The sequence below is a fragment of the Giraffa tippelskirchi genome, chromosome 8 (genome assembly GCF_054371585.1).
Source record: "Giraffa tippelskirchi isolate mGirTip1 chromosome 8, T2T-mGirTip1v1.2.pri, whole genome shotgun sequence".
In the NCBI taxonomy this organism is placed as follows: Eukaryota; Metazoa; Chordata; class Mammalia; order Artiodactyla; family Giraffidae; genus Giraffa; species Giraffa tippelskirchi.
The window spans coordinates 68,566,853-68,583,247 of record NC_137282.1 but is presented as its reverse complement, the minus strand read 5'-3'; positions in this window follow the sequence as shown (position 1 = coordinate 68,583,247).

Genomic DNA, 16,395 nt, shown 5'->3' with positions numbered 1-16,395 from the left:
CCGGCTGTCTAGGTGTCTGCCCCTCCCCCCCCTTTCCTCACTCTGCCGCCGAGCTGGCGGTGCCCGCGTGTCCACCTGCCGGCCGGGCCTCCCCCACTCGCGACCTGTGCCGCCGAGCCGCCGGCGCGCGCGCATCGCCCGGCTGTCAGGGAGTCTGCCCCTCCCCCCCTCCTTCCCTAACTCGGCCGCAGAGCCGCCAGGAGCCGCGGGTCGACGAGCCCGACGGGGCTCTATCCCCTCCCCCCACTTCCCTAACTCTGTCGACGAGCTGCGGGTGCCCGCGGGGCCACCTGCGACCGGGGCTCTCCCACTCGCGACCTCGCCCGCCGAGCCGCCAGCGCGCGCCCGTCGCCCGGCTGTCAGGCTGTCTGCCCCTCCCCCGCTCCTCCCCTCACTCTGCCGCCCAGCTGGCGTTGCCCGCGGGCACCTGCCGGCCGGGCCTCTCCCACTGGCGACCTCGCCCGCCCAGCCGCCAGCGCGCGCCCGTCGCCCGCCTGGCAGTGCCCGCGGGTCGACCAGCCGGACGGGGCTCTATCCCCTCCCCCCCTTCCCTAACCCTGCCGACGAGCTGCGGGTGCCCGCGTGTCCACCTGCCGGCCTGGCCTCTCGCACTCCCGACCTCTGGTGACGAGCCGCCAGCGCGCGCGCGTCGCCCGGCTGTCGAGGTGTCTGCCCCGCCCCCCCTTTCCTCACTCTGCCGCCGAGCTGGCGGTGCCCGCGTGTCCACCTGCCGGCCGGGCCTCCCCCACTCGCGACCTGTGCCGCCGAGCCGCCGGCGCGCGCGCATCGCCCGGCTGTCAGGGAGTCTGCCCCTCCCCCCCTCCTTCCCCAACTCGGCCGCAGAGCCGCCAGGAGCCGCGGGTCGACGAGCCCGAAGGGGCTCTATCCCCTCCCCCCACTTCCCTGACTCTGCCGCCGAGCCGGCGGTGCCCCCGTGTCCACCTGCCGGCCGGGCCTCTCGCACTCGCGACCTCTGGTGACGAGCCGCCAGCGCGCGCGCATCGCCCGGCTGTCGAGGTGTCTGCCCCGCCCCCCCTTTCCTCACTCTGCCGCCGAGCTGGCGGTGCCCGCGTGTCCACCTGCCGGCCGGGCCTCCCCCACTCGCGACCTGTGCCGCCGAGCCGCCGGCGCGCGCGCATCGCCCGGCTGTCAGGGAGTCTGCCCCTCCCCCCCTCCTTCCCCAACTCGGCCGCAGAGCCGCCAGGAGCCGCGGGTCGACGAGCCCGACGGGGCTCTATCCCCTCCCCCCACTTCCCTGACTCTGCCGCCGAGCCGGCGGTGCCCGCGTGTCCACCTGCCGGCCGGGCCTCTCGCACTCGCGATCTCTGGTGACGAAACGCCAGCGCGCGCGCGTCGCCCGCCTGGCTTGGAATCCGCCCCTCCCCCTCCTTCCCTCACTCTGCCGCCGAGCTGGCGGTGCCCGCGGGTCCACCTGCCGGCCGTTGCTCCCCTACACGCGACCTCTGGTCACGAGCCGCCGGCGCGCGCGCGTCGCCCGGCTGTCTAGGTGTCTGCCCCTCCCCCCCCTTTCCTCACTCTGCCGCCGAGCTGGCGGTGCCCGCGTGTCCACCTGCCGGCCGGGCCTCCCCCACTCGCGACCTGTGCCGCCGAGCCGCCGGCGCGCGCGCATCGCCCGGCTGTCAGGGAGTCTGCCCCTCCCCCCTCCTTCCCTAACTCGGCCGCAGAGCCGCCAGGAGCCGCGGGTCGACGAGCCCGACGGGGCTCTATCCCCTCCCCCCACTTCCCTAACTCTGTCGACGAGCTGCGGGTGCCCGCGGGTCCACCTGCGACCGGGGCTCTCCCACTCGCGACCTCGCCCGCCGAGCCGCCAGCGCGCGCCCGTCGCCCGGCTGTCAGGCTGTCTGCCCCTCCCCCGCTCCTCCCCTCACTCTGCCGCCCAGCTGGCGTTGCCCGCGGGCACCTGCCGGCCGGGCCTCTCCCACTGGCGACCTCGCCCGCCCAGCCGCCAGCGCGCGCCCGTCGCCCGCCTGGCAGTGCCCGCGGGTCGACCAGCCGGACGGGGCTCTATCCCCTCCCCCCCTTCCCTAACCCTGCCGACGAGCTGCGGGTGCCCGCGTGTCCACCTGCCGGCCTGGCCTCTCGCACTCGCGACCTCTGGTGACGAGCCGCCAGCGCGCGCGCGTCGCCCGGCTGTCGAGGTGTCTGCCCCGCCCCCCCTTTCCTCACTCTGCCGCCGAGCTGGCGGTGCCCGCGTGTCCACCTGCCGGCCGGGCCTCCCCCACTCGCGACCTGTGCCGCCGAGCCGCCGGCGCGCGCGCATCGCCCGGCTGTCAGGGAGTCTGCCCCTCCCCCCCTCCTTCCCCAACTCGGCCGCAGAGCCGCCAGGAGCCGCGGGTCGACGAGCCCGACGGGGCTCTATCCCCTCCCCCCACTTCCCTGACTCTGCCGCCGAGCCGGCGGTGCCCCCGTGTCCACCTGCCGGCCGGGCCTCTCGCACTCGCGACCTCTGGTGACGAGCCGCCAGCGCGCGCGCATCGCCCGGCTGTCGAGGTGTCTGCCCCGCCCCCCCTTTCCTCACTCTGCCGCCGAGCTGGCGGTGCCCGCGTGTCCACCTGCCGGCCGGGCCTCCCCCACTCGCGACCTGTGCCGCCGAGCCGCCGGCGCGCGCGCATCGCCCGGCTGTCAGGGAGTCTGCCCCTCCCCCCCTCCTTCCCCAACTCGGCCGCAGAGCCGCCAGGAGCCGCGGGTCGACGAGCCCGACGGGGCTCTATCCCCTCCCCCCACTTCCCTGACTCTGCCGCCGAGCCGGCGGTGCCCGCGTGTCCACCTGCCGGCCGGGCCTCTCGCACTCGCGATCTCTGGTGACGAGACGCCAGCGCGCGCGCGTCGCCCGCCTGGCTTGGAATCCGCCCCTCCCCCTCCTTCCCTCACTCTGCCGCCGAGCTGGCGGTGCCCGCGGGTCCACCTGCCGGCCGTTGCTCCCCTACACGCGACCTCTGGTCACGAGCCGCCGGCGCGCGCGCGTCGCCCGGCTGTCTAGGTGTCTGCCCCTCCCCCCCCTTTCCTCACTCTGCCGCCGAGCTGGCGGTGCCCGCGTGTCCACCTGCCGGCCGGGCCTCCCCCACTCGCGACCTGTGCCGCCGAGCCGCCGGCGCGCGCGCATCGCCCGGCTGTCAGGGAGTCTGCCCCTCCCCCCCTCCTTCCCTAACTCGGCCGCAGAGCCGCCAGGAGCCGCGGGTCGACGAGCCCGACGGGGCTCTATCCCCTCCCCCCACTTCCCTAACTCTGTCGACGAGCTGCGCGTGCCCGCGGGGCCACCTGCGACCGGGGCTCTCCCACTCGCGACCTCGCCCGCCGAGCCGCCAGCGCGCGCCCGTCGCCCGGCTGTCAGGCTGTCTGCCCCTCCCCCGCTCCTCCCCTCACTCTGCCGCCCAGCTGGCGTTGCCCGCGGGCACCTGCCGGCCGGGCCTCTCCCACTGGCGACCTCGCCCGCCCAGCCGCCAGCGCGCGCCCGTCGCCCGCCTGGCAGTGCCCGCGGGTCGACCAGCCGGACGGGGCTCTATCCCCTCCCCCCCTTCCCTAACCCTGCCGACGAGCTGCGGGTGCCCGCGTGTCCACCTGCCGGCCTGGCCTCTCGCACTCCCGACCTCTGGTGACGAGCCGCCAGCGCGCGCGCGTCGCCCGGCTGTCGAGGTGTCTGCCCCGCCCCCCCTTTCCTCACTCTGCCGCCGAGCTGGCGGTGCCCGCGTGTCCACCTGCCGGCCGGGCCTCCCCCACTCGCGACCTGTGCCGCCGAGCCGCCGGCGCGCGCGCATCGCCCGGCTGTCAGGGAGTCTGCCCCTCCCCCCTCCTTCCCCAACTCGGCCGCAGAGCCGCCAGGAGCCGCGGGTCGACGAGCCCGACGGGGCTCTATCCCCTCCCCCCACTTCCCTGACTCTGCCGCCGAGCCGGCGGTGCCCCCGTGTCCACCTGCCGGCCGGGCCTCTCGCACTCGCGACCTCTGGTGACGAGCCGCCAGCGCGCGCGCGTCGCCCGGCTGTCGAGGTGTCTGCCCCGCCCCCCCTTTCCTCACTCTGCCGCCGAGCTGGCGGTGCACGCGTGTCCACCTGCCGGCCGGGCCTCCCCCACTCGCGACCTGTGCCGCCGAGCCGCCGGCGCGCGCGCATCGCCCGGCTGTCAGGGAGTCTGCCCCTCCCCCCTCCTTCCCCAACTCGGCCGCAGAGCCGCCAGGAGCCGCGGGTCGACGAGCCCGACGGGGCTCTATCCCCTCCCCCCACTTCCCTGACTCTGCCGCCGAGCCGGCGGTGCCCGCGTGTCCACCTGCCGGCCGGGCCTCTCGCACTCGCGATCTCTGGTGACGAGACGCCAGCGCGCGCGCGTCGCCCGCCTGGCTTGGAATCCGCCCCTCCCCCTCCTTCCCTCACTCTGCCGCCGAGCTGGCGGTGCCCGCGGGTCCACCTGCCGGCCGTTGCTCCCCTACACGCGACCTCTGGTCACGAGCCGCCGGCGCGCGCGCGTCGCCCGGCTGTCTAGGTGTCTGCCCCTCCCCCCCCTTTCCTCACTCTGCCGCCGAGCTGGCGGTGCCCGCGTGTCCACCTGCCGGCCGGGCCTCCCCCACTCGCGACCTGTGCCGCCGAGCCGCCGGCGCGCGCGCATCGCCCGGCTGTCAGGGAGTCTGCCCCTCCCCCCCTCCTTCCCTAACTCGGCCGCAGAGCCGCCAGGAGCCGCGGGTCGACGAGCCCGACGGGGCTCTATCCCCTCCCCCCACTTCCCTAACTCTGTCGACGAGCTGCGGGTGCCCGCGGGGCCACCTGCGACCGGGGCTCTCCCACTCGCGACCTCGCCCGCCGAGCCGCCAGCGCGCGCCCGTCGCCCGGCTGTCAGGCTGTCTGCCCCTCCCCCGCTCCTCCCCTCACTCTGCCGCCCAGCTGGCGTTGCCCGCGGGCACCTGCCGGCCGGGCCTCTCCCACTGGCGACCTCGCCCGCACAGCCGCCAGCGCGCGCCCGTCGCCCGCCTGGCAGTGCCCGCGGGTCGACCAGCCGGACGGGGCTCTATCCCCTCCCCCCCTTCCCTAACCCTGCCGACGAGCTGCGGGTGCCCGCGTGTCCACCTGCCGGCCTGGCCTCTCGCACTCCCGACCTCTGGTGACGAGCCGCCAGCGCGCGCGCGTCGCCCGGCTGTCGAGGTGTCTGCCCCGCCCCCCCTTTCCTCACTCTGCCGCCGAGCTGGCGGTGCCCGCGTGTCCACCTGCCGGCCGGGCCTCCCCCACTCGCGACCTGTGCCGCCGAGCCGCCGGCGCGCGCGCATCGCCCGGCTGTCAGGGAGTCTGCCCCTCCCCCCCTCCTTCCCCAACTCGGCCGCAGAGCCGCCAGGAGCCGCGGGTCGACGAGCCCGACGGGGCTCTATCCCCTCCCCCCACTTCCCTGACTCTGCCGCCGAGCCGGCGGTGCCCCCGTGTCCACCTGCCGGCCGGGCCTCTCGCACTCGCGACCTCTGGTGACGAGCCGCCAGCGCGCGCGCATCGCCCGGCTGTCGAGGTGTCTGCCCCGCCCCCCCTTTCCTCACTCTGCCGCCGAGCTGGCGGTGCCCGCGTGTCCACCTGCCGGCCGGGCCTCCCCCACTCGCGACCTGTGCCGCCGAGCCGCCGGCGCGCGCGCATCGCCCGGCTGTCAGGGAGTCTGCCCCTCCCCCCCTCCTTCCCCAACTCGGCCGCAGAGCCGCCAGGAGCCGCGGGTCGACGAGCCCGACGGGGCTCTATCCCCTCCCCCCACTTCCCTGACTCTGCCGCCGAGCCGGCGGTGCCCGCGTGTCCACCTGCCGGCCGGGCCTCTCGCACTCGCGATCTCTGGTGACGAGACGCCAGCGCGCGCGCGTCGCCCGCCTGGCTTGGAATCCGCCCCTCCCCCTCCTTCCCTCACTCTGCCGCCGAGCTGGCGGTGCCCGCGGGTCCACCTGCCGGCCGTTGCTCCCCTACACGCGACCTCTGGTCACGAGCCGCCGGCGCGCGCGCGTCGCCCGGCTGTCTAGGTGTCTGCCCCTCCCCCCCCTTTCCTCACTCTGCCGCCGAGCTGGCGGTGCCCGCGTGTCCACCTGCCGGCCGGGCCTCCCCCACTCGCGACCTGTGCCGCCGAGCCGCCGGCGCGCGCGCATCGCCCGGCTGTCAGGGAGTCTGCCCCTCCCCCCCTCCTTCCCTAACTCGGCCGCAGAGCCGCCAGGAGCCGCGGGTCGACGAGCCCGACGGGGCTCTATCCCCTCCCCCCACTTCCCTAACTCTGTCGACGAGCTGCGGGTGCCCGCGGGGCCACCTGCGACCGGGGCTCTCCCACTCGCGACCTCGCCCGCCGAGCCGCCAGCGCGCGCCCGTCGCCCGGCTGTCAGGCTGTCTGCCCCTCCCCCGCTCCTCCCCTCACTCTGCCGCCCAGCTGGCGTTGCCCGCGGGCACCTGCCGGCCGGGCCTCTCCCACTGGCGACCTCGCCCGCCCAGCCGCCAGCGCGCGCCCGTCGCCCGCCTGGCAGTGCCCGCGGGTCGACCAGCCGGACGGGGCTCTATCCCCTCCCCCCCTTCCCTAACCCTGCCGACGAGCTGCGGGTGCCCGCGTGTCCACCTGCCGGCCTGGCCTCTCGCACTCCCGACCTCTGGTGACGAGCCGCCAGCGCGCGCGCGTCGCCCGGCTGTCGAGGTGTCTGCCCCGCCCCCCCTTTCCTCACTCTGCCGCCGAGCTGGCGGTGCCCGCGTGTCCACCTGCCGGCCGGGCCTCCCCCACTCGCGACCTGTGCCGCCGAGCCGCCGGCGCGCGCGCATCGCCCGGCTGTCAGGGAGTCTGCCCCTCCCCCCCTCCTTCCCCAACTCGGCCGCAGAGCCGCCAGGAGCCGCGGGTCGACGAGCCCGACGGGGCTCTATCCCCTCCCCCCACTTCCCTGACTCTGCCGCCGAGCCGGCGGTGCCCCCGTGTCCACCTGCCGGCCGGGCCTCTCGCACTCGCGACCTCTGGTGACGAGCCGCCAGCGCGCGCGCGTCGCCCGGCTGTCGAGGTGTCTGCCCCGCTCCCCCTTTCCTCACTCTGCCGCCGAGCTGGCGGTGCCCGCGTGTCCACCTGCCGGCCGGGCCTCCCCCACTCGCGACCTGTGCCGCCGAGCCGCCGGCGCGCGCGCATCGCCCGGCTGTCAGGGAGTCTGCCCCTCCCCCCCTCCTTCCCCAACTCGGCCGCAGAGCCGCCAGGAGCCGCGGGTCGACGAGCCCGACGGGGCTCTATCCCCTCCCCCCACTTCCCTGACTCTGCCGCCGAGCCGGCGGTGCCCGCGTGTCCACCTGCCGGCCGGGCCTCTCGCACTCGCGATCTCTGGTGACGAGACGCCAGCGCGCGCGCGTCGCCCGCCTGGCTTGGAATCCGCCCCTCCCCCTCCTTCCCTCACTCTGCCGCCGAGCTGGCGGTGCCCGCGGGTCCACCTGCCGGCCGTTGCTCCCCTACACGCGACCTCTGGTCACGAGCCGCCGGCGCGCGCGCGTCGCCCGGCTGTCTAGGTGTCTGCCCCTCCCCCCTTTCCTCACTCTGCCGCCGAGCTGGCGGTGCCCGCGTGTCCACCTGCCGGCCGGGCCTCCCCCACTCGCGACCTGTGCCGCCGAGCCGCCGGCGCGCGCGCATCGCCCGGCTGTCAGGGAGTCTGCCCCTCCCCCCCTCCTTCCCTAACTCGGCCGCAGAGCCGCCAGGAGCCGCGGGTCGACGAGCCCGACGGGGCTCTATCCCCTCCCCCCACTTCCCTAACTCTGTCGACGAGCTGCGGGTGCCCGCGGGGCCACCTGCGACCGGGGCTCTCCCACTCGCGACCTCGCCCGCCGAGCCGCCAGCGCGCGCCCGTCGCCCGGCTGTCAGGCTGTCTGCCCCTCCCCCGCTCCTCCCCTCACTCTGCCGCCCAGCTGGCGTTGCCCGCGGGCACCTGCCGGCCGGGCCTCTCCCACTGGCGACCTCGCCCGCCCAGCCGCCAGCGCGCGCCCGTCGCCCGCCTGGCAGTGCCCGCGGGTCGACCAGCCGGACGGGGCTCTATCCCCTCCCCCCCTTCCCTAACCCTGCCGACGAGCTGCGGGTGCCCGCGTGTCCACCTGCCGGCCTGGCCTCTCGCACTCCCGACCTCTGGTGACGAGCCGCCAGCGCGCGCGCGTCGCCCGGCTGTCGAGGTGTCTGCCCCGCCCCCCCTTTCCTCACTCTGCCGCCGAGCTGGCGGTGCCCGCGTGTCCACCTGCCGGCCGGGCCTCCCCCACTCGCGACCTGTGCCGCCGAGCCGCCGGCGCGCGCGCATCGCCCGGCTGTCAGGGAGTCTGCCCCTCCCCCCCTCCTTCCCCAACTCGGCCGCAGAGCCGCCAGGAGCCGCGGGTCGACGAGCCCGACGGGGCTCTATCCCCTCCCCCCACTTCCCTGACTCTGCCGCCGAGCCGGCGGTGCCCCCGTGTCCACCTGCCGGCCGGGCCTCTCGCACTCGCGACCTCTGGTGACGAGCCGCCAGCGCGCGCGCGTCGCCCGGCTGTCGAGGTGTCTGCCCCGCCCCCCCTTTCCTCACTCTGCCGCCGAGCTGGCGGTGCCCGCGTGTCCACCTGCCGGCCGGGCCTCCCCCACTCGCGACCTGTGCCGCCGAGCCGCCGGCGCGCGCGCATCGCCCGGCTGTCAGGGAGTCTGCCCCTCCCCCCCTCCTTCCCCAACTCGGCCGCAGAGCCGCCAGGAGCCGCGGGTCGACGAGCCCGACGGGGCTCTATCCCCTCCCCCCACTTCCCTGACTCTGCCGCCGAGCCGGCGGTGCCCGCGTGTCCACCTGCCGGCCGGGCCTCTCGCACTCGCGATCTCTGGTGACGAGACGCCAGCGCGCGCGCGTCGCCCGCCTGGCTTGGAATCCGCCCCTCCCCCTCCTTCCCTCACTCTGCCGCCGAGCTGGCGGTGCCCGCGGGTCCACCTGCCGGCCGTTGCTCCCCTACACGCGACCTCTGGTCACGAGCCGCCGGCGCGCGCGCGTCGCCCGGCTGTCTAGGTGTCTGCCCCTCCCCCCCCTTTCCTCACTCTGCCGCCGAGCTGGCGGTGCCCGCGTGTCCACCTGCCGGCCGGGCCTCCCCCACTCGCGACCTGTGCCGCCGAGCCGCCGGCGCGCGCGCATCGCCCGGCTGTCAGGGAGTCTGCCCCTCCCCCCCTCCTTCCCTAACTCGGCCGCAGAGCCGCCAGGAGCCGCGGGTCGACGAGCCCGACGGGGCTCTATCCCCTCCCCCCACTTCCCTAACTCTGTCGACGAGCTGCGGGTGCCCGCGGGGCCACCTGCGACCGGGGCTCTCCCACTCGCGACCTCGCCCGCCGAGCCGCCAGCGCGCGCCCGTCGCCCGGCTGTCAGGCTGTCTGCCCCTCCCCCGCTCCTCCCCTCACTCTGCCGCCCAGCTGGCGTTGCCCGCGGGCACCTGCCGGCCGGGCCTCTCCCACTGGCGACCTCGCCCGCCCAGCCGCCAGCGCGCGCCCGTCGCCCGCCTGGCAGTGCCCGCGGGTCGACCAGCCGGACGGGGCTCTATCCCCTCCCCCCCTTCCCTAACCCTGCCGACGAGCTGCGGGTGCCCGCGTGTCCACCTGCCGGCCTGGCCTCTCGCACTCGCGACCTCTGGTGACGAGCCGCCAGCGCGCGCGCGTCGCCCGGCTGTCGAGGTGTCTGCCCCGCCCCCCCTTTCCTCACTCTGCCGCCGAGCTGGCGGTGCCCGCGTGTCCACCTGCCGGCCGGGCCTCCCCCACTCGCGACCTGTGCCGCCGAGCCGCCGGCGCGCGCGCATCGCCCGGCTGTCAGGGAGTCTGCCCCTCCCCCCCTCCTTCCCCAACTCGGCCGCAGAGCCGCCAGGAGCCGCGGGTCGACGAGCCCGACGGGGCTCTATCCCCTCCCCCCACTTCCCTGACTCTGCCGCCGAGCCGGCGGTGCCCCCGTGTCCACCTGCCGGCCGGGCCTCTCGCACTCGCGACCTCTGGTGACGAGCCGCCAGCGCGCGCGCATCGCCCGGCTGTCGAGGTGTCTGCCCCGCCCCCCCTTTCCTCACTCTGCCGCCGAGCTGGCGGTGCCCGCGTGTCCACCTGCCGGCCGGGCCTCCCCCACTCGCGACCTGTGCCGCCGAGCCGCCGGCGCGCGCGCATCGCCCGGCTGTCAGGGAGTCTGCCCCTCCCCCCCTCCTTCCCCAACTCGGCCGCAGAGCCGCCAGGAGCCGCGGGTCGACGAGCCCGACGGGGCTCTATCCCCTCCCCCCACTTCCCTGACTCTGCCGCCGAGCCGGCGGTGCCCGCGTGTCCACCTGCCGGCCGGGCCTCTCGCACTCGCGATCTCTGGTGACGAGACGCCAGCGCGCGCGCGTCGCCCGCCTGGCTTGGAATCCGCCCCTCCCCCTCCTTCCCTCACTCTGCCGCCGAGCTGGCGGTGCCCGCGGGTCCACCTGCCGGCCGTTGCTCCCCTACACGCGACCTCTGGTCACGAGCCGCCGGCGCGCGCGCGTCGCCCGGCTGTCTAGGTGTCTGCCCCTCCCCCCCCTTTCCTCACTCTGCCGCCGAGCTGGCGGTGCCCGCGTGTCCACCTGCCGGCCGGGCCTCCCCCACTCGCGACCTGTGCCGCCGAGCCGCCGGCGCGCGCGCATCGCCCGGCTGTCAGGGAGTCTGCCCCTCCCCCCTCCTTCCCTAACTCGGCCGCAGAGCCGCCAGGAGCCGCGGGTCGACGAGCCCGACGGGGCTCTATCCCCTCCCCCCACTTCCCTAACTCTGTCGACGAGCTGCGGGTGCCCGCGGGGCCACCTGCGACCGGGGCTCTCCCACTCGCGACCTCGCCCGCCGAGCCGCCAGCGCGCGCCCGTCGCCCGGCTGTCAGGCTGTCTGCCCCTCCCCCGCTCCTCCCCTCACTCTGCCGCCCAGCTGGCGTTGCCCGCGGGCACCTGCCGGCCGGGCCTCTCCCACTGGCGACCTCGCCCGCCCAGCCGCCAGCGCGCGCCCGTCGCCCGCCTGGCAGTGCCCGCGGGTCGACCAGCCGGACGGGGCTCTATCCCCTCCCCCCCTTCCCTAACCCTGCCGACGAGCTGCGGGTGTCCGCGTGTCCACCTGCCGGCCTGGCCTCTCGCACTCCCGACCTCTGGTGACGAGCCGCCAGCGCGCGCGCGTCGCCCGGCTGTCGAGGTGTCTGCCCCGCCCCCCCTTTCCTCACTCTGCCGCCGAGCTGGCGGTGCCCGCGTGTCCACCTGCCGGCCGGGCCTCCCCCACTCGCGACCTGTGCCGCCGAGCCGCCGGCGCGCGCGCATCGCCCGGCTGTCAGGGAGTCTGCCCCTCCCCCCCTCCTTCCCCAACTCGGCCGCAGAGCCGCCAGGAGCCGCGGGTCGACGAGCCCGACGGGGCTCTATCCCCTCCCCCCACTTCCCTGACTCTGCCGCCGAGCCGGCGGTGCCCCCGTGTCCACCTGCCGGCCGGGCCTCTCGCACTCGCGACCTCTGGTGACGAGCCGCCAGCGCGCGCGCATCGCCCGGCTGTCGAGGTGTCTGCCCCGCCCCCCCTTTCCTCACTCTGCCGCCGAGCTGGCGGTGCCCGCGTGTCCACCTGCCGGCCGGGCCTCCCCCACTCGCGACCTGTGCCGCCGAGCCGCCGGCGCGCGCGCATCGCCCGGCTGTCAGGGAGTCTGCCCCTCCCCCCCTCCTTCCCCAACTCGGCCGCAGAGCCGCCAGGAGCCGCGGGTCGACGAGCCCGACGGGGCTCTATCCCCTCCCCCCACTTCCCTGACTCTGCCGCCGAGCCGGCGGTGCCCGCGTGTCCACCTGCCGGCCGGGCCTCTCGCACTCGCGATCTCTGGTGACGAGACGCCAGCGCGCGCGCGTCGCCCGCCTGGCTTGGAATCCGCCCCTCCCCCTCCTTCCCTCACTCTGCCGCCGAGCTGGCGGTGCCCGCGGGTCCACCTGCCGGCCGTTGCTCCCCTACACGCGACCTCTGGTCACGAGCCGCCGGCGCGCGCGCGTCGCCCGGCTGTCTAGGTGTCTGCCCCTCCCCCCCCTTTCCTCACTCTGCCGCCGAGCTGGCGGTGCCCGCGTGTCCACCTGCCGGCCGGGCCTCCCCCACTCGCGACCTGTGCCGCCGAGCCGCCGGCGCGCGCGCATCGCCCGGCTGTCAGGGAGTCTGCCCCTCCCCCCCTCCTTCCCTAACTCGGCCGCAGAGCCGCCAGGAGCCGCGGGTCGACGAGCCCGACGGGGCTCTATCCCCTCCCCCCACTTCCCTAACTCTGTCGACGAGCTGCGGGTGCCCGCGGGGCCACCTGCGACCGGGGCTCTCCCACTCGCGACCTCGCCCGCCGAGCCGCCAGCGCGCGCCCGTCGCCTGGCTGTCAGGCTGTCTGCCCCTCCCCCGCTCCTCCCCTCACTCTGCCGCCCAGCTGGCGTTGCCCGCGGGCACCTGCCGGCCGGGCCTCTCCCACTGGCGACCTCGCCCGCCCAGCCGCCAGCGCGCGCCCGTCGCCCGCCTGGCAGTGCCCGCGGGTCGACCAGCCGGACGGGGCTCTATCCCCTCCCCCCCTTCCCTAACCCTGCCGACGAGCTGCGGGTGCCCGCGTGTCCACCTGCCGGCCTGGCCTCTCGCACTCCCGACCTCTGGTGACGAGCCGCCAGCGCGCGCGCGTCGCCCGGCTGTCGAGGTGTCTGCCCCGCCCCCCCTTTCCTCACTCTGCCGCCGAGCTGGCGGTGCCCGCGTGTCCACCTGCCGGCCGGGCCTCCCCCACTCGCGACCTGTGCCGCCGAGCCGCCGGCGCGCGCGCATCGCCCGGCTGTCAGGGAGTCTGCCCCTCCCCCCCTCCTTCCCCAACTCGGCCGCAGAGCCGCCAGGAGCCGCGGGTCGACGAGCCCGACGGGGCTCTATCCCCTCCCCCCACTTCCCTGACTCTGCCGCCGAGCCGGCGGTGCCCCCGTGTCCACCTGCCGGCCGGGCCTCTCGCACTCGCGACCTCTGGTGACGAGCCGCCAGCGCGCGCGCGTCGCCCGGCTGTCGAGGTGTCTGCCCCGCCCCCCCTTTCCTCACTCTGCCGCCGAGCTGGCGGTGCCCGCGTGTCCACCTGCCGGCCGGGCCTCCCCCACTCGCGACCTGTGCCGCCGAGCCGCCGGCGCGCGCGCATCGCCCGGCTGTCAGGGAGTCTGCCCCTCCCCCCCTCCTTCCCCAACTCGGCCGCAGAGCCGCCAGGAGCCGCGGGTCGACGAGCCCGACGGGGCTCTATCCCCTCCCCCCACTTCCCTGACTCTGCCGCCGAGCCGGCGGTGCCCGCGTGTCCACCTGCCGGCCGGGCCTCTCGCACTCGCGATCTCTGGTGACGAGACGCCAGCGCGCGCGCGTCGCCCGCCTGGCTTGGAATCCGCCCCTCCCCCTCCTTCCCTCACTCTGCCGCCGAGCTGGCGGTGCCCGCGGGTCCACCTGCCGGCCGTTGCTCCCCTACACGCGACCTCTGGTCACGAGCCGCCGGCGCGCGCGCGTCGCCCGGCTGTCTAGGTGTCTGCCCCTCCCCCCCCTTTCCTCACTCTGCCGCCGAGCTGGCGGTGCCCGCGTGTCCACCTGCCGGCCGGGCCTCCCCCACTCGCGACCTGTGCCGCCGAGCCGCCGGCGCGCGCGCATCGCCCGGCTGTCAGGGAGTCTGCCCCTCCCCCCCTCCTTCCCTAACTCGGCCGCAGAGCCGCCAGGAGCCGCGGGTCGACGAGCCCGACGGGGCTCTATCCCCTCCCCCCACTTCCCTAACTCTGTCGACGAGCTGCGGGTGCCCGCGGGGCCACCTGCGACCGGGGCTCTCCCACTCGCGACCTCGCCCGCCGAGCCGCCAGCGCGCGCCCGTCGCCCGGCTGTCAGGCTGTCTGCCCCTCCCCCGCTCCTCCCCTCACTCTGCCGCCCAGCTGGCGTTGCCCGCGGGCACCTGCCGGCCGGGCCTCTCCCACTGGCGACCTCGCCCGCCCAGCCGCCAGCGCGCGCCCGTCGCCCGCCTGGCAGTGCCCGCGGGTCGACCAGCCGGACGGGGCTCTATCCCCTCCCCCCCTTCCCTAACCCTGCCGACGAGCTGCGGGTGCCCGCGTGTCCACCTGCCGGCCTGGCCTCTCGCACTCGCGACCTCTGGTGACGAGCCGCCAGCGCGCGCGCGTCGCCCGGCTGTCGAGGTGTCTGCCCCGCCCCCCCTTTCCTCACTCTGCCGCCGAGCTGGCGGTGCCCGCGTGTCCACCTGCCGGCCGGGCCTCCCCCACTCGCGACCTGTGCCGCCGAGCCGCCGGCGCGCGCGCATCGCCCGGCTGTCAGGGAGTCTGCCCCTCCCCCCCTCCTTCCCCAACTCGGCCGCAGAGCCGCCAGGAGCCGCGGGTCGACGAGCCCGACGGGGCTCTATCCCCTCCCCCCACTTCCCTGACTCTGCCGCCGAGCCGGCGGTGCCCCCGTGTCCACCTGCCGGCCGGGCCTCTCGCACTCGCGACCTCTGGTGACGAGCCGCCAGCGCGCGCGCATCGCCCGGCTGTCGAGGTGTCTGCCCCGCCCCCCCTTTCCTCACTCTGCCGCCGAGCTGGCGGTGCCCGCGTGTCCACCTGCCGGCCGGGCCTCCCCCACTCGCGACCTGTGCCGCCGAGCCGCCGGCGCGCGCGCATCGCCCGGCTGTCAGGGAGTCTGCCCCTCCCCCCCTCCTTCCCCAACTCGGCCGCAGAGCCGCCAGGAGCCGCGGGTCGACGAGCCCGACGGGGCTCTATCCCCTCCCCCCACTTCCCTGACTCTGCCGCCGAGCCGGCGGTGCCCGCGTGTCCACCTGCCGGCCGGGCCTCTCGCACTCGCGATCTCTGGTGACGAGACGCCAGCGCGCGCGCGTCGCCCGCCTGGCTTGGAATCCGCCCCTCCCCCTCCTTCCCTCACTCTGCCGCCGAGCTGGCGGTGCCCGCGGGTCCACCTGCCGGCCGTTGCTCCCCTACACGCGACCTCTGGTCACGAGCCGCCGGCGCGCGCGCGTCGCCCGGCTGTCTAGGTGTCTGCCCCTCCCCCCCCTTTCCTCACTCTGCCGCCGAGCTGGCGGTGCCCGCGTGTCCACCTGCCGGCCGGGCCTCCCCCACTCGCGACCTGTGCCGCCGAGCCGCCGGCGCGCGCGCATCGCCCGGCTGTCAGGGAGTCTGCCCCTCCCCCCCTCCTTCCCTAACTCGGCCGCAGAGCCGCCAGGAGCCGCGGGTCGACGAGCCCGACGGGGCTCTATCCCCTCGCCCCACTTCCCTAACTCTGTCGACGAGCTGCGGGTGCCCGCGGGGCCACCTGCGACCGGGGCTCTCCCACTCGCGACCTCGCCCGCCGAGCCGCCAGCGCGCGCCCGTCGCCCGGCTGTCAGGCTGTCTGCCCCTCCCCCGCTCCTCCCCTCACTCTGCCGCCCAGCTGGCGTTGCCCGCGGGCACCTGCCGGCCGGGCCTCTCCCACTGGCGACCTCGCCCGCCCAGCCGCCAGCGCGCGCCCGTCGCCCGCCTGGCAGTGCCCGCGGGTCGACCAGCCGGACGGGGCTCTATCCCCTCCCCCCCTTCCCTAACCCTGCCGACGAGCTGCGGGTGCCCGCGTGTCCACCTGCCGGCCTGGCCTCTCGCACTCCCGACCTCTGGTGACGAGCCGCCAGCGCGCGCGCGTCGCCCGGCTGTCGAGGTGTCTGCCCCGCCCCCCCTTTCCTCACTCTGCCGCCGAGCTGGCGGTGCCCGCGTGTCCACCTGCCGGCCGGGCCTCCCCCACTCGCGACCTGTGCCGCCGAGCCGCCGGCGCGCGCGCATCGCCCGGCTGTCAGGGAGTCTGCCCCTCCCCCCCTCCTTCCCCAACTCGGCCGCAGAGCCGCCAGGAGCCGCGGGTCGACGAGCCCGACGGGGCTCTATCCCCTCCCCCCACTTCCCTGACTCTGCCGCCGAGCCGGCGGTGCCCCCGTGTCCACCTGCCGGCCGGGCCTCTCGCACTCGCGACCTCTGGTGACGAGCCGCCAGCGCGCGCGCATCGCCCGGCTGTCGAGGTGTCTGCCCCGCCCCCCCTTTCCTCACTCTGCCGCCGAGCTGGCGGTGCCCGCGTGTCCACCTGCCGGCCGGGCCTCCCCCACTCGCGACCTGTGCCGCCGAGCCGCCGGCGCGCGCGCATCGCCCGGCTGTCAGGGAGTCTGCCCCTCCCCCCCTCCTTCCCCAACTCGGCCGCAGAGCCGCCAGGAGCCGCGGGTCGACGAGCCCGACGGGGCTCTATCCCCTCCCCCCACTTCCCTGACTCTGCCGCCGAGCCGGCGGTGCCCGCGTGTCCACCTGCCGGCCGGGCCTCTCGCACTCGCGATCTCTGGTGACGAGACGCCAGCGCGCGCGCGTCGCCCGCCTGGCTTGGAATCCGCCCCTCCCCCTCCTTCCCTCACTCTGCCGCCGAGCTGGCGGTGCCCGCGGGTCCACCTGCCGGCCGTTGCTCCCC